Raw genomic sequence first — 18,546 nt, 5'->3', positions numbered from 1 at the left:
ATCGTATTGACGACGATAAATGACAAAGACCTACTTTGAACTAAAAATCCATGACAGAGGCTTCCAAGCAACGTTAAAGTTGCGCGCTTTACAAAATGTAAGAGTAAAATTTAATGTGATAGACTCTAAAAACTAGAACCAAATCTGGATAACAAATTGTCGGGATCTGAAGCGATAACATAACATATGGAGCCGATGTATGGATTACCGTCGTGCATTATTGGCGCTATGTTCGGTTCAAGTTTGTCGAGTATGGCGAAGATCGCGATATTCGCCGATGTTCGCTCTGCAGAATGAGGCCTGTCGTATTTGTTTCACCTTGCTATACAAATATTCGCTCTCCTTCACTCATCTTTTAACCCCTTAAGGATTTTAGTATAGATCTTGCTATTAGTTTTTCATATGAAATAAGACGAAATTTTTAATATCTTGGTTGCATCCCTCATGTTCAAACATCACAGGACACTAGTATGGATAATGAGTGAAAAAAAATACTGTAAAAAATGAATGCAATATAAATTTGTTTTTGCACCTTTACAGTGTCATATGAAGAACATAAGAACTATAGAAATACTGTAGTTAAGATGCTATTGAATAGAGGAATTGAAGCAATTTGAATGGACGAGGGTCAACGGAAGAGGCTGTGCAAAAAAAATGCGCATTTCAAAACCGAAAGAAAGAAAAAAGAAAGAAAGGAAAAGAGAAGAAAATGTGACGACCAATAATTTTATTAAACTGCAATGGTGAAGAGAGAGCTGGAAGGGGAGAGTAAATGTTAATACATATACAAGAGAAAAGTTATTGTCGTATATAACATTTATTGCAATAGTATTAAATCTGAGGTAAGATAAGGGCTCTTAAGAAAAACGGAAATGAGCAAGAGTACGAAGGAATATTTCGGGATACATATCTTATATCAGAAGAAAGAAAAACCTAAATCCACTTGGAAGCAGTTAACTTACTTGCTATGTAGGTATTACATTTTATAGCTCAACTGATGAATAACTGTTTAGGGTTGTACGAGTAAATTTAATAATCTGATTGCTATGTGCTGTCTACAGTAATTTTTGTAGAGTCACCAACGTAGCTCAGTCGGGAGACTCGCTAGCCTGCTGATCCGGAGCTGCGCTCGAGCTTGGGTTAGATCCCCGTTTGGTCTGATTACCTGGTTGGAGTTTTCCGAGGTTTTCCCTAACCATAAGACAAATGTCAGGTAATCTATGGCGAATCCTCGGTCTCACCTGACTTAATCTCGCCAAAAAATTTTGACTTGTTCCACATCTTAAAGCTTCAATGCTAATGTAAGATCTATGGAACACAATACAGTGAAACCTCTCATTTACGGACATCGAAGGGACGTAACAATCTGTCCGCATCTGGAAGGTGTCCTTTATTGAGAGGGAGGCTCCCCAATCTAACAGTAAATTTATAATATGCATTATGTATCCCTTTAAATGAAATGTATTACTGTAGTTTAATTCTAAATATACAGTATACAATACTACAGTAAATTCTTTCCAACTTTGAACTACAGTAGATAAGACCGAAAAAGGAAACTACAGTACTGTGCCATGCAATTTTATTCTAGGTCTGCAGTTATGCAATACTGTAATTTAACCTTTACGTTCAGGTACCATGTCTCTCGAAACAGTACAACTGATTGAAGTGAAGAGAATAATCCTACTAATCCCATCATGTACTGAATACAATTTCACATTTCGCGGAAACCTTGGACCCATCAGACATGTTAAATTTAATGACTTTCTTTATCCACCCGCTTCCAGCTAACAAGAGGTAGCCGGCTGGGCTAGTGGTAGCCTACGAGAACCTTGTTGTCGTCTTTCATGTTAAGGAATTTCTGTACAGTTCTCAAAACTAAATTTTCCATTTTTGTAACACATTAGGTCTTGAAATCCAAGTTCTGTCCGCAGTCAGCAGGTAAAGCAAGCTTTAGGACTGTGAAACAGCTGTCCGTGTCCGCGTCTGAGAGTGTCCGTAAACGAGAGTTAAATTTATCATTATTTCTATATTATTTCAGTTGGGACATAAAAATCTGTCCGTATATGAGGAGTGTCCGTATCTTGGGGGTGTCCGTAAGGAGAGGTTTCACTGTAAATGAAATGAAAAGAACATGAAAAAAATTGTAGGCATTTCTGGCATAGTTCTAAAAATAGTCTAAAATGTTTTAATATACCTACTATTTTTTATATTGGCGGTCGGGTAACTCAGTTGGTAGAGCAGCTGGCTGCGGACTGGAAGGTCCGGGGTTCGATCCCAGGTGGTGACAGGATTTTTTCTCGTTGCCCCGAGGTTCACTCAGCCTTCTATAAAATTGAGTACCGGGTCTTTCCCGGGGGTAAAAGGCGGTCAGAGCGTGGTGCCGACCACACCACCTCATTCTAGGGCCGAGGTCATGGAAAGCATGGGGCTCTACCTCCATGCCCCCCAAGTGCCTTCATGGCCTGTTACGGGAATACCTTAGCTTTTTTTTTTTACTATTTTTATATTAAGGGATAACGTTTATTTCTAATATTGAAATTCAGGTGGTATTTGCAAACTACATTCAGAATTAGCTCACTATATATATATATATATATATATATATATATATATATATATATATATTCATTCTAGAGGAGAAGTTGTTTTAACCGCCGAACAGAAAATAAAAGTAAGTTTTCGGAAATGCAATTTCATGACAAATATCGCTATTCATGACGATGTGGTAGGCCTAATAATAATAATAATAACAATAATAATAATAATAGTAGTAGTAATAATAATAACAATAATAATAAACATATATTCAGAGGTATGGAATTTTCTTTCCCCGGTTGAGAATGAACAGAGTAATTCAGAAGTTGGGAAAAAAATGAGAAGGGGGAATTCCCCAACTCCCCCCCCCTTAAAACCAAGCACTCATGATATTATTATTATTATTATTATTAATAAACATTTCTTATAAAATTAATATTTTCACTCTCTCTTGCAGTCCGTTTCAGTCGGCCAATCTGACCTCTCAAAACACTAATTAAGATACGGTGATTACGTACAGGCTAACACAAACTATTACATTTTGACTTTTTTTATAATTTAATGGAAACATGAACTTCACTTACAAATACGAATAACTAGATGTGTTACTGTATTTCATAATGTCGAATATCCATTGCGCAATCACTGTCAAACTCAAGTCATTATTGTGAGATTCCCGAAGGTCAATGAATTACTTATTTTCCCTTCAATTATATTAAAGCTAAATTTATCATTTTTACAATTTTATTAACTAATCTGCTACATTTATTCATGACCGGAGTTTAAATGGCGTGTTGTGTTGTTCATTTAAAACTACTACTTCTCCTAGCAGAACATTTCACAAGTTGGTACTGTCACTTCATTAAACACCTCCTAACACTCTCACCATACGCCTCACAGCAAATGACAATGAACTTGAGAGTATGATGTGCTTAATCATAACAAAAAAGTATAAATGTTTTGTGGTTGCAACATGAGGTGAAGCGAGAATGCGTACCTTTCCGGAAAGCGAGAGAGCCGACACTGTTATTAACACTCATTACGAAGAGAGGGTCGGTGTACATTTAAATCTTACTGCATTAAAATGTCACTTAACTGAGACGAAGAAAAAAACAGCTGCCAGCTGCCGCCTCACCGTCGCTGAATGCAGACGGTGACGGATCAATGCCTTGGTGCCAGCGCAGTCGCTCCGACTCCACGCTGGACAAGGTGGTCGGGCGGGCGGCCTACCGTACGCTCTTCCTATGATTGATTTTATTTGCGCTGGCTGGCTTTTTCTTACATGTCCTCCTGATAAACTTCGGCTTCGCTTCGTGATATTAATGAGGTGCTCTTGACGCATCTGAACCAACAGGACTCCAATTCTACTTACAAAATATAGCCTATGAATAATGCTTAGCCAATCTGCTACAAATTCAGATGAGCTTGTTTCATTCCCGACGTTTCAATTAGGGTTGCCAGACGATTTTAGTGGGATTTCCCGTTATTTGAATGTTTTATTGTAGACTTTCCCGCTTCTTGATTTGAATTTCAACGTTCCCTATTTCTGTACTCAATTTATATTTTCATTTTAATTTACTTGTGAACTGCAAGTAAAGCGATAGGTTTGCAAGTAAACCCCGAAAAGACGAAGTATAGGTATGAATATGTTTCGTGAGCAGAATATTCTACGATGTTCGGCTTCTATAAGCCAAATCAAGCGTATTCAAACATTCCAAAATCGTGCACTAAGGATAATCACTGGAGAACCATGGTACATCAGAAATAAACACTTCATTCAGATCTAGATCTAGCCAAAATAGAGACTACTTCATTCTTCCTATACACGATTATATACAACATTGTCAACACATTCTAACAGCTTAATCAACCAGATTCCTCGGAACCTGCCCCCTGCACAGCCTGGTCGTCGCCTCAAGAGGAAAAGACACACTGATTTGTTGATGCTTTGAGGAACGTTAATAGACGTCACCCTCTCCACAAGTCTCATATTGTTTAAATGTTAATTATTTAAGCACAATTGATAGTACCAATGTACAAAAATTAATATATATATATATATATATATATATATATATATTCTACGAAATGGAAATATAAAAATTGGAGATTTATCTTTCGAAGAGGTGGAAAAATTCAAATATCTTGGAGCAACATTAACAAATCTAAATGACACTCGGGAGGAAATTAAATGCAGAATAAATACGGGAAATGCGTGTTATTATTCGGCTGAGAAGCTTCTGTCATCTAGTCTGCTGTCAAAAAATCTGAAAGTTAGAATTTATAAAATAGTATACTACCGGTCGTTGTATATGGTTGTGAAACTTGGACTCTCACTTTGAGAGAGGAACAGAGAGATTAAGGGTGTTTGAGAATAAGGTTCTTAGGAAAATATTTGGGACTAAAAGGGATGAAGTTACAGGAGAATGGAGAGTTACACAACGCAGAGCTGCATGCATTGTATTCTTCACCTGACAAATTAGGAACATTAAATTCAGACGTTTGAGATGGGCAGGGCATGTAGCAGGTATGGGGGAATTCCAGAAATGCATATAGTGTGTTAGTTGGGAGGCCGGAGGGAAAAAGACCTTTGGAGAGGTCGAGACGTAGATGGGAGGATAATATTAAAATGGATTTGAGGGAGGTGGGATATGATGATAGAAACTGGATTAATCTTGCACAGGATAGGGACCGACGCAGGGTTTATGTGAGGGCGGCAATGAACCTGCGGGTTCCTTAAAAGCCATTTGTAAGTAACTGTTTTGTATTCAAGTTTTTCACTTCCATTTCATGAAATAAATTAAACTCTTTGACTGAGATTATCCTAGGAGTAGGCCTACATATCGCTACATATCATCAATGATTCGGATAACAATGCAGGCAAGAATGAGTGATGGCAACGGTTCTAATCTTCGCACTTCCACATTTTTAGCTTTGTAATTCTCTACTCTTTAATTTTTAACTACCATTATGCCGAGACTAACGAGTTTCGCATATATTTAAGCACATTTCTCGCCAATACCTATGAGGTTCTTAGCTCGGTACACAAGATAAATGAAGGATTCAGAGCCATAGTGGGCCAAGCGCCATTTATTAAAAATGGAGAAAACAAGGGTTAAAATTAAATGATTACCGTAATTTAATGAAACATATAGTAATTAATATAAAGTATGAACATTAAAACTAAATTCTATATCAATCTTCATTAAACTATGCTATTCATTTAATTTTAATCCTTACTTTCTCCATTTTTACTAAATGGCGCTTGGCCCACTATGGCTCTGAACCCTTCAAATGTGCTTTAACATAAATTAATGTAAAATTTAGCAAAATCGTTATCAATATCATAATCCAAAGAAAATAATGAAACAAAACAAAGGAAGAAGTGGAACCGGGATCATCGTACATATTGGTGTACATTTTAATCCGTTCAGCTACGCAAGAAATGAGCTGCAACTAATGGATAGTTCTGAAACTTGACATATCGATGGCTGAGAACCAGACTGTTCTAAGTCCAACTTTTTATAAGAAAGAAATCTGTGTTTCATTCTGTTCCAGTTCTTGTCTGCATATAGGAATCAAATATTCCTCTCCATAAGGTTGCTATGAAGCTATTCCAAACTGTTTCATGAAGCTTTGAATGTCAGGAGCTTAAAATAGCTCTTCTGAAAAAAATAGTAAAATGGACTTGGAACAGTCTGGTTCTGAGCCATCGATATGTAGTCGATCATGGCACAATAATTCACTCCAAAAGTAGCCATTTTGAGGCATATTTAAGAATTTAATTGGAACACAATTTACATTAAAGTAAAGTACTATCAGCTTCAACAATATATTGATTGACAGAAGTTTATATAACAGAGGAACATCGAATTCAGCCTTAGAAAATGGAAATAATGAAACGGGGACACCAAAAGTAGTAATATTTGAAAAAGGAGAGTGGTTAACCGTCCAGGTGAATTTATTTATGGGGATCCCGATTGTGAACCTCCTCTTGTGAGTTCTTGCTGTTTAATATTGTGCAAAATGTATTTAGCATTTATTGCCACATACAATCAGTGGCGTAGCGTCAATGTAAGCTAAAAAGCTCAGCTTTCCCAGTTAATAATAATTTCATAATAAACCTGCAGTTTATGAGCAAAATTATTTATTAATTTTAATAGAATTTATATTTATGCGTTAAATATTGTGATGCGGCAGCTCAAGATGATACGTGATGCAGCAGTAAACAAGAAGCCTGCACACACCAGCTTCCATGCAGACTGGTTTCTTTCATTCATTCTTCTGTGTAACCCACCCCGCAGATTTTCCATCCCTTTCTAACTAAACTACCCTGGTCGCAAGAAGCTAGCTTCGACATTGCAAATAATTTAGTTTCCGAATTATCCCTTTCGTGAGATGTGTTCAGTTGAAGTGTTAGTGTGCATTGTGGCTGATATAATAAATAATGAATAAAATAACAGTTCCTGACACCAATTTACTTGAATTTTTAGAACAATTCTATTATCAAGACTGACTTACGAACAAAAGTGCGATTTAAAAAACAAATGACCGTGCCTATTTGTTAGAGATATGTGTAAACCATGAAATCATATTTTACTACGTACCATTTGAGGTCATGCCTTATTGGTGTTACTTACGAGGTTCCAACCAATCTTCGGACTGCTGGCTTGACATTGACTACTATTTATTTTAGGACTATATTTTTGTAATACGTTTTCTCATATGTACATGAAAGACAACTTCAGTTAGCTTTCCCTGCTCAAAATTTCATGCTACGCCACTGCATACAATACCAAATAAATACATTATTATGGAAGTAGCACACATTCATTTAAGCAAGTTCATGTTCGGAGGCGGTTCCTATAAATGGCTATTTTGTACTGAATGGAACATAACAAATATTCAATAAAATTACCAAACCAATACAACAATTATTATAAAACAGGGATAATTACGAAGATAAAAGTAGAGAATCAAGACAAGAACAGAATATAAGTTGGAATGAGTAAGTATATTGAAATTAAGAAAGAGAAAAAAGGAAAAGGGGACATGAATACTAAATAATTTGCTTATTTTTTTTTCTTACATTTATTAAAATCAAAATAACCTAGGTCACGATTTATTATCAAAATAGAGTGTATAACCTTGGCCCGTAACTCTGGCTACGATTTATTCCAGTGGTTGTGTAACATTTATGTGTAACGTGTGCTTATAGTCTTACAAATAATGAAATTTAATTTATTATCTTTACTACAAAATAACTGTGATAAAACATAGATTAGCTTTCAATCTTTACTCCTGCTCTTCGCTGGTTTACTAATAACAATAATAAGTACATATGCGTGAGTAGAGCCAGTGATATTGGTCGCATGGTCTCAGAAACGAGTGCGACCACAAAAATACACGCGATCACAAGCTTGCCAGCTGAAACTCTTACTTTACCCATGGATCGGAAAGTTAAAGCGTTGAATATAACACCACCAACCAATCGATGTAACAAGATATACAAACACAGTTGAATAAAAAAAATATATAGTGAAATAAAGAAAACGAGCAATAATCAATGATAATTTTGAATAATTTCGAGGGAAACATTGTTCCGGGGCCGGACATCGAACCCGGGACCTTCGGTTAAACGTACCAACGCTTTACCAACTGAGCTACCCGGGAACTCTACCAGACACCGATCCAATTTTTTCCTGTATATCCACAGACCTCAAAGTGGGCTGACAGCCTTCAAGCAACCAACATTGAGTGCACACTAACTCTGTGTGACTTAAATTGTGGTTTTCTGTTAACGAACAGTGAAAGTTGGTACGTTTAACCATAGGTCCCGAGTTCGATGCCCGGTCCCGGAATAATTTTTTCCTCGAAATTATTCAAATCAACTTTACAGGGAGTTATACCTGAAAGCTTGATTTGCATAATATACGTCACTGCTCGTTAACAGAAAACCACAATTTAAGTCACTCAGAGTTAGTGTGCACTCAATGTTGGTTGCTTGACGGCTGTCAGCCCACTTTGAGGTCTGTGGATATAGAGGGAAAAATTGGATCGATATCTGGTATAGAGTTCCCGGGTAGCTCAGTTAGTAGAGCGTTGATACGTTTAACCAAAGGTCCCGGGTTCGATGCCCGGCCCCGGAACAATCTTTTCCTCGAAATTATTCAAATCAACTTTACAGGGAGTTAACTTATACCTGAAAGCTTGATTTGCTGAATGATAATTTTATCAACATCCAAATAAATAAATCATTATTATTATTATTATTATTATTATTATTATTATTATTATAAAGTTACACAACATAAACAGTTGCCCCCTCATTAGCCTCCGAAAATAAAAAGTGAACTATATAGATATCTTAATACAAATTAAAAATTATAGACAAATAAAACGCATTAATATAAAAATTTCAACTTATACCACATTATAAGAAACCACGAGCATGCCTTTCGTTCAATATACTTTTCTCTATTTATAAAGGAATCATTAATGAACTTACGTACAAGACTCCCTTCAAACTGCGTGAATCCTTAGATCTCCAAAGCTAATACACAAATAGGGAAAATGAGCTGCCCACATTAATATAAGATTGCGAATTTATAGTTTGAATAAAAGAATCGAAAATATACTCCCGGCCTTGAATAGATGGTGCTCATAGCTCACCCCCTCCCTCCCAGCTAGGCACATTCTCAATCCACACCACCTGACTACGCTAAAATTCGCTATCTAGGCTTCGAAGTAGGTAATTCTGCTCTTCCCTAATCACCCCCCCCCACCGCGCGTCGCCAGAGACGATATTACAAGTAGATTTACACACACTTACAGTTAGTATGAACAGCTATTTTTGTTTTATATTTGTCTATCTGATGTGAAGCTCTGTGTGCAAAGTTTAAGGGGAGGTTTCGACTTGTCTCATTAACATTTCCCTTTTTGATACGTTGCGATAGCAGGAGTGCCGCGAAAGAGAGAAAAGGAACAGTTTCTACCTCACTCTGCACTAGGAAGTTAGTAATACACGATTCGTTTACACACAGTAAATCTACGACACGGAGACCACAGCTTCATTTCCCTCCGAAGAAAGCCATGCTTAGGACTTTATCTCCCTTTAAAATCCATGGCTCTCGGGTGGGCTTGAACCCACGAACCTAGGATCTGAGTGTTCGAAGTTTAGAGAATACTACTGGGTATATAGACGTATTCCTAGAAGACGTATTTTCTAAAGTATATAAAATAACAGAAGTAAATCTAAACACTGTAACTAAGCATTTCTTTAAATATAAACACGTTATATTGCTTATAAATAGACAAATATTAGTTTATTTGTATTTCCAGTAACCGAATAAATGAAGTAGATTTATACTTTTGTTATTTTATATACCTTAGAAAATACGTAAATAAATTATTTAAGTTATATTACAAAGAAGGCGGATGTCCGCTAAAAAAGACGCCTGTATACCCAATGGTAACTCCAAACGTTCTATACTCTATAGAATGGTAACCACTGGACAACCGGGCACAAGTGAAATGGTGTCGGCGATGGTAGTAGTGGTGGTGGGAATAGAGGATGAAGCAAGGATGAAAGTTGTAGGGTGGGGGAGACAGCAGTGAGAATGGTGGTGGTTAACATTTGTAACTACCAATTCAGCCAATACGAATTGGATTAACGTCAAGGAAGTGGAGATTTACTACCCTCCTCTAGGACTGGATGTGCTTTTCTCGTGAAATGTCCTGCGTGTCTCTTCTGGTAGCGTGAACAGGGAATTGCGCTATTCTGGGTATTGCTGATGCTTTCTTAGCACTTAGAAAGCGATTTTTCAAACACTGATCGAGAGCTTTCATTCTTCTACACCTAAGAGCAACGTATAATCGAAACAGATCGCAAATGTGATGTCACATGGTTTTTTGCAGTGTTTCTATCAAGTTGAGGAGGCATATTTAAAATTTTTGACCTGTAATACACAACGTAACTCAGCGGATAGCTAATGAGCTTTCCAACCAAGCAGTCTGTGTTCGATTCTACATCAGAGCCGAGATTTATTTCAATTCCACGAGAGACTGGGAGTTTTCTCCTCTTGCCTTGTATGTGTTCTGTGACGTCTTCGCGGGGCTCTGCATCGTGCTGACCACACGGTCAGAGAGACCAGTATTTTAAGTCAATCTATAAGTGTGTTTCACGAATATAGAGGGTTGACCTAATTGCCTTAAGAGGCTACTTGACCATTTCCCTGGAAAATTTGCACGTTACTATTTGTGATGCAGGCATAGGAAGGATTGAAATAAAGTCGCTGATGTTTCTGTAGTTCCTACTGCATACAGATGCTACAGCCATAACCAGTTTGCTATTTAAAGTAGTTTGATGTGAATCGTGGTCTTGTGAACAATGGCAATCTTAGGTGTAAGTTTTATGTTGTGCTTATTGTAGTGTCTTATTTAATTGGGAGAAGAGAGAACTATATTCGTTCCGAAAATAAAGAGCTTACATACCGGGTTCACGAGTATTTTCAGAAAGAATACAACGATGCGAGGTGCGGTAAACCTATGATATCAATAACTAAGTGTATGAAAGAACTGTTAAAGCGACTGGAATTAGTGAAAGGTAGAATTCTTGGAGAAACAAACAGGCGAATTGAAAAGTCCAACGAAAAAACGGCAGCGGGATTTCTCTGAAAATAATATAGCTAATTTCGACAGTTAAACATTAAGGGCCGATTATATAAACAATTTAATCTTAGATCAGAGGTTAAATTGATCCTCGTTCTAGCTGAACTTTGAATTTTGTGTTGTATAAAGTCTAATCTGAGATTAATTTGTCTTAAACTAAAGTCAACTTTACACTGAAGAAATTTCTCCGATTAAGTTAGATGATCGAAGTTCAGTTATTTCTTTTCTGTTTTAAGTATACGAGTGGCAGATCGCGCAAAAATAATAACCATTATTATTAATATATATGGTATATATTTCAATTTCTGCCTTAATATACAAAGATTCTTATATTTTATAAGGCTTTATCGTGTTCAGCAGTATCAAATAACATAACATATAATTATATTATGTTTATAACAATCATTAATTATTCATAGATATGATAGGTACATTCATAAATTTTCAATTAACTTTATTATTAAACGAAAATTGTCGTTTTATAAAGCTTTATTATGTTTAGCAGTATCAAACACCATAACATAACAATTTGGAGAACGGTCAATCTTCTTCTTATTGTCCGCCATTATTTACAATGCACAAAACAAACCAGTGTCTCCAACAGAGTGTGCGGAAAGTCGCCAAAAAGAAGTTAGAAAGTCGCTAGATTTCTTATTATCAACAAAGAAAGATTAAATTTTGTCACTATGAGGTGCTAAAAAGGTCGCTAAATCCCTATTTAAGCAATATAAAAGTTAAAAAAATTGTGGTCGAAAGAGTTAAGTCGCTAAATTGGCTATACTGAACAAACCTGTACAACATGGCCCGCGCATCACATACTTCACCTGTTTATGCGATGTTGCCAAGTCCTTTTCACGTGAACTTAGATTGCATTTGAACCTAGGTAATTTGATCGCAGGAAAGTTTTATACAATAGAAGAAGTGTCTGAACTCGGTTCACTTTCCGATCTTCGATCAAAATTGATCTTTAGTCAGGGAGTTTTATACAATTGGGCCTAAGAAGGATTATTTTAAGTTTGTGTGGAGAAGGTTGCATTCCAAGTTTGAATGGCGTATTTAAAAAAAGCCAAAGAGAAGCTGTGTTTCCCTGCGTCTCGATCATCTCTCTGGCGGATAATGAGACATGTGGTCACCATTACTCCTGCTCTCCACCTCAAAGACAACGGAGCATCACATCAACAGTCGTCCATTCTGTACACGGAATTCGAAACTCAAAACTGCGGTCTATAAGCAGCGTCGAAGATACACTTATAACAGTTGCGTATATAAGGGTCGGCTTCTTCGTGTATTTGTTAATTTAGAACAATTTTTAAGACTTACGCTGTTATGAAATTAAAAAAAAATGAAGGCCATTTGGTGTAGATTGAAACATTGCGTGAACTAGATGACGCATCGTGACGACGACAAAGTGAAGCGACGACACAAAAAACTGATGTTTATAGGATGAACGCATCAGCAACTTCTATTTCACATGTGGACACTCATGTGTTACAAATATTAACGTTGAAGACATAGCTCACATTGCAATTGCAGGTCTTATTCAAATAATTCTCTCAAGATTTTCGAAGAGCTTTCTGATAGCAGTAAGGTATGTAGGTATAGCACAGGTTGGGCACAAAGTCCCGTGACATCCTATAAATACCTCAAATATACACACTATTTACGTAATTCCGGTAATAATGCAGACATACACCCACTTTTCACTAACTGTGTGTCCTAAGTGTGCATTCTCCTCTCAAAAATAATGCATCGTCAGGTTCGGTGTGACATTCGCCACAGCATTGCTGGTGTAATCTGTTGGAAAGAACGACGGACGGAGACCTTCAATTGGTCTCGTACCGTTCCTATGCAACAATGCTCTTGATGAAACCTCTCAGCGCATTATCACAGATTGTGAAGTCAGGGCTGCGAGGTGGCCAATCGAGAGGAGCTGGTAAAAAGGGTGACCCACGGCCAATCCAGAGTTGTGGAAACAACTCATTGAGTACTTATGCACGAAAATGGCATAATGAACCTCACAACCTGTGTCAATGCGCTGTGAAGTTTCATCAGGAGCATTGTTGCACAGGAACGATACGATACCATTAATGAATTGAAGGACGCCGTGCGAAGCTACATCAGCAATGCTGAGGTGACGCATTATTTTGTGTGAGGAAAATGATGGGGGACATACTGGCCCGTTGGGCACTTAGGACACACAGTTAGTGTAAAGAGGATGTATGTCTGCATTACTTACTTACTTACAAATGGCTTTTAAGGAACCCGAAGGTTCATTGCCGCCCTCACATAAGCCCGCCAGTGGTTCCTATCCTGTGCAAGATTAATCCAGTCTCTATCATCATACCCCACCTCCCTCAAATCCATTTTAATATTATCCTCCCATCTACGTCTCGGCCTCCCTAAAGGTCTTTTTCCCTCCGGTCTCCCAACTAACACTCTATATGCATTTCTGGATTCGCCCATACGTGCTACATGCCCTGCCCATCTCAAACGTCTGGATTTAATGTTCCTAATTATGTCAGGTGAAGAATACAATGCGTGCAGTTCTGTGTTGTGTAACTTTCTCCATTCTCCTGTAACTTCATCCCGCTTAGCCCCAAATATTTTCCTAAGCACCTTATTCTCAAACACCCTGAACCTATGTTCCTCTCTCAGAGTGAGAGTCCAAGTTTCACAACCATACAGAAGAACCGGTAATATAACTGTTTTATAAATTCTAACTTTCAGATTTTTGGACAGCAGACTGGATGATAAGAGCTTCTCAACCGAATAATAACACGCATTTCCCATATTTATTCTGCGTTTAATTTCCTCCCGAGTGTCATTTATATTTGTTACTGTTGCTCCAAGATATTTGAATTTTTCCACCTCTTCGAAGGATAAATCTCCAATTTTTATAATTCCATTTCGTACAATATTCTGGTCACGAGACATAATCATATACTTTGTCTTTTCGGGATTTACTTCCAAACCGATCGCTTTACTTGCTTCAAGTAAAATTTCCGTGTTTTCCCTAATCGTTTGTGGATTTTCTCCTAACATATTCACGTCATCCGCATAGACAAGAAGCTGATGTAACCCGTTCAATTCCAAACCCTGCCTGTTATCCTGAACTTTCCTAATGGCATATTCTAGAGCGAAGTCAAAAAGTAAAGGTGATAGTGCATCTCCCTGCTTTAGTCCGCAGTGAATTGGAAAAGCATCAGATAGAAACTGACCTATACGGATTCTGCTGTATGTTTCACTGAGACACATTTTAATTAATCGAACTAGTTTCTTGGGAATACCAAATTCAATAAGAATATCATATAATACTTCCCTCTTAACCGAGTCATAAGCCTTTTTGAAATCTATGAATAACTGATGTACTGTACCCTTATACTCCCATTTTTTCTCCATTATCTGTCGAATACAAAAAATCCGATCAATAGTCGATCTATTAAGCCGAAAACCGCACTGATGATCCCCAATAATTTCATCTACGTACGGAGTTAATCTTCTCAAAAGAATATTGGACAACATTTTGTACGACATCAACAAAAGTGATGTTCCTCGAAAGTTACCACAGTTGGTTTTGTCCCCCTTTTTAAAAATAGGTACAATTATGGACTCCTTCCATTGTTCTGGTACAATTTCCTTTTCCCAAATAGCAAGTACAAGTTTATAAATTTCGCTATATAATGCACTCCCACCCTCTTGTATTAATTCTGCTGGAATTTGATCGATACCTGGAGATTTGTACTTTTTCAGATTTTCTATCGCAATTTCGACTTCTGAAAGTGTGGGTTCGGGTATAAATGGCTCAGCAGTTTGTATTTCAATTTCGTCCCGATCATTTCTATTTGGCCTATGTACATTTAGTAGTTGCGCAAAATAGTTTTTCCATCTGTTTAGGATTGATGAAGAGTCTGCAAGCAAGTCACCATTCTCATCCTTGATCACGTTTACCCTTGGCTGATATCCGTTCTTAAATTCCTTTATACCCTTATATAAATCTCGAATGTTTTTATTCTTACTATTTGTTTCTACCTCATTCAGTTTTTCCTTCAAGTAACCTCTCTTTTTATTCCTAAGTGTACGACTTGCTTCCCGTCTTTCATTGAAATAATTATCTCTCTTCTCCTCAACTGGATCCTGTAAGAATTTCAATTTTGCCTGTTTCCTTCTTATAACCGAAATTATATAGTGTGTATATTTGAGGTATTTACATAAGGTAACGGGACTTTGTGCCACTCTGTACATTTCCGAGGTAATTAAACATAGAAGCTCCTACTGTCGTTCTTGCGAAATCAGAAGTTTGAAAGTGAACCCTTTTAAATTACATTTTTATTGTTCAAAAACAGAAGTGAAGAATTTAACTGGAAAAAGTGTCGATATTTTCGTTTTATTTGACTTCCTGATACTATGGAATTTACTGACCTACTTTTCTTTTTAATTTCCCCTTTGGAGTGTCGAGCGACCTTCAGAGATCTGTCCATTAAACAAAAATGAGGCTCGTTTCACACTGTTTACTATCGGTAATTAGAAATAACAATTTACAAATTACAAGTAAAAGATTACAAATGCTTGTAATTTCTATTTCACAATGTAATTTTGTTAATTGCTAACGAAATTTGGGCATGAGGAAAGAGAAGATTAATATGTCTATTTCACGTCGCTGGTTGTATGCTAGAGCCCAGTTCGGTTGTGGCTAGAGGTTAAATCAATACTGTGAAAATATAATTTGCAAGCGACAAAACCGTGTCCTATCGCAACAATCGACCCTTTACTCCGGACGGTTATAAACCAGCCTCCATGTCTGGGAAGGGAACCTAATTTTCACAGAGGGTCGGGGTTTGAGGGAATCGAAGTCTGGCCCGGTGCCAGTCACCACGTTTGAGTACAACAAAACTGTTACAAGTCGCACATCGGCATTGAAGAGCGACGCGACCTCACAGATTTGACAGATTTACTGACAATGAACAAATACTTACCTACACGTTTGCTCATTACTGACCATCTCTACGAATAAACCTTCAATGATATTAAACATATTAATTTCTTGTTAAGTTTATTTATACACGCTTTTTTAACATCTAGGTCATATCGCTGTGTACGATCTTTCGGTGTATCAGGGGGTCGTGGACTGTTGTTGTGACTTTGTTTCTATTGTCATTTATGTTATATTTATATGGTTTGTATTTATTATAACTTATTTAAATTTTAATAATTATGATGATGATAATGGTGATTAAGGCGGTGATGATTCATGGTATGTAAATTCCCAATCCGGCATTTGCCTTTGTGACAGAGGGAAACAATGAAAACCCTCAATCAGACTGGCCAATAATGGAATTTGAACTACGACCTTCCGAATGCAAGTCTAGTGTGTTGCCACTGAGACACTTCGCTTGATCTCTTTTTTTTTCATTTCGAAAGAAGAGAGACACTGCAGGAGAGAGGACTATGAGAAAGACAGACACCGTAACTACGGATAGGAGTAGGGGAGAGTCGGGTAATATCGGACATCGGGTAATATCAGACAGTGAGCTTCTTTCATCTACCACAAGATGATAGTACCTGATTGACATGGTTACGTTTCTGTGATGTCGCATAGAGAAACGTAACCATGTCATTCAGGTACTACCATATGGTGGTAGATGAAAGAAATGCACTGCCCGATATTACCCAATGTCCGATACTACCCGACTCTCCCCCTACCATATATTGAGGGCTCTCGTAATCTCGACATCGAAAGATACCAGAGGAGCGAATTAAGAAGAAGAAGAAGAAGAAGAAGAAGAAGAAGAAGAAGAAGAAAAGAAAAGACATATTTTGTCAAGAACAAAATTTTCAAGAAATAATTAAGAACTGAGAAATGTGGCATACGAATATTTCGAAAACAAATAATCATATCCAAAGAAAGATTTCTTGAAATGAGCCATTCAGAGCAAAAGTGGTGTAAGTCAAAATTGGGTAACGAGATTTAAAGTAAAAATTCTGTAAAATACAGCGCAAAGTAGCAATTAATATTCAATTTATTTAAACTATTAGTAGTCAGTGGATAGCACAAAGGACATATTAATTGCTACTTTGCGCTGTATTTTACAGAATTTTACTTTAAACCTCATTACCCAATTTTGACTTACACCACTTCTGCTCCGAACGGCTCAAATAATAAATGAATACTTATTTTAAAATGTAGAATCTAAATCAACGGTCATTTTAATAATATCAACAGTAGGACTAGGAACTTTAGTTATTTCGAAATTTTAAGATTATTTTTTTATTATACAGGCACATTTGTTGCACGGAATTCAATTCTCGCAATTACTGCTAACGGCAAAAAAAAAAGTGTAAACCTATCAAATCCCGAGCATGGAAGATAAAAAACATGGAAGTCACAAAGTCTCTGCCCTGTAATTTCTCCCTTCCAACTAGAATAATAAATAAGATTCCTGGAGACTGGGGACGCAGACAGCCCTAGTTTCAAGGAGGGACTGAAAACCGAAAAGGTAGCGTACAGATAGATTTGGAATAAAGAAAAATGAGTCCTTTGAGAATGTCCGTGGTGGGGCCCTCAAAATATTACTTCCATCTCTATCCACAACACATGCATAATAAACTTACGCATCAACATATTACTTAGATAGATTTCAAAGTTGTTTTTTTCCTCTCTATGGTGAATTAAAATCACATTTGGATTGTCAGTGATTCGTGTTTGATATTTCATTACAGATACAACATTAATATTATATAAGAGTCGTTTCGACAGATAGACTCAAACAGAAAATAAATCTTCGGTAACATTGGGGATGACTGACAACGGGTAAAAAACTCTCTCTCAATAAAGTTAATGGTGAATTGACAATATAAGGGCGCCGTAAGACCAGAGCTACGTTAACAACAAAATCAGCACATTTGCACTGTTCACCAAGGGTCTAGCTGGAACTTAATCAATTTCCCTCAAAGGCTCCTGGCGTGCGGTTCTTCCGCCATTTTTGAAAGAGGGTTGAAAAAATCATTTGCTGACCACCTACCAGAACAAAACGAGGAGGAGTGGGTCAGAGAGATGCTTGGAGATATCTGGTCAAATTAATAAAGGGAAAAGGAAAGGAAAAACGTTCACCCATGTCCTTTTCGCTTACACCGCTTTAAAAAAAAGTACAGTAAGACACCGTGAATCAGTGTTAGATTTTAGGAGACCAGCGAAAGCCGAAAGTTCGCAAAAGTTATGATGCCTGCCTTAAACAATCCGTCACTGAGCAATGTTTACTTTGCCGTCTACTCGTATCGGTCCGAAACACAACTGTCTCAGCAGGGAAAAGTGGAGCGAGGAGTTAAGGAGTAATCTGTAGTGAC

The 18,546-nt window shown here is 37.2% G+C and overlaps 1 protein-coding gene across 10 annotated transcripts in view; it reads right to left on the bottom strand.

The window, feature by feature from the left end:
* Positions 1-18,546, bottom strand: part of LOC138694789 (adenomatous polyposis coli protein-like) — a 531,541-nt gene that overhangs the window by 71,949 nt on the left and 441,046 nt on the right. The window contains exon 1 of one of the 10 annotated variants that reach the window (XM_069818861.1): positions 3,533-3,664. The exons of the other annotated variants lie outside the window; for them this stretch is intronic. The gene's annotated coding sequence lies outside the window, so the exon portion shown is untranslated. Of the gene's footprint in view, positions 1-3,532; positions 3,665-18,546 lie in introns of those variants that run through there. 10 annotated transcript variants of the gene reach the window in all.

The sequence above is a fragment of the Periplaneta americana genome, chromosome 2 (genome assembly GCF_040183065.1).
Source record: "Periplaneta americana isolate PAMFEO1 chromosome 2, P.americana_PAMFEO1_priV1, whole genome shotgun sequence".
Classification (NCBI taxonomy): domain Eukaryota; kingdom Metazoa; phylum Arthropoda; class Insecta; order Blattodea; family Blattidae; genus Periplaneta; species Periplaneta americana.
The sequence above is the reverse complement of the archived record's forward strand: the minus strand, read 5'-3'. Positions and strand labels throughout refer to the sequence as shown.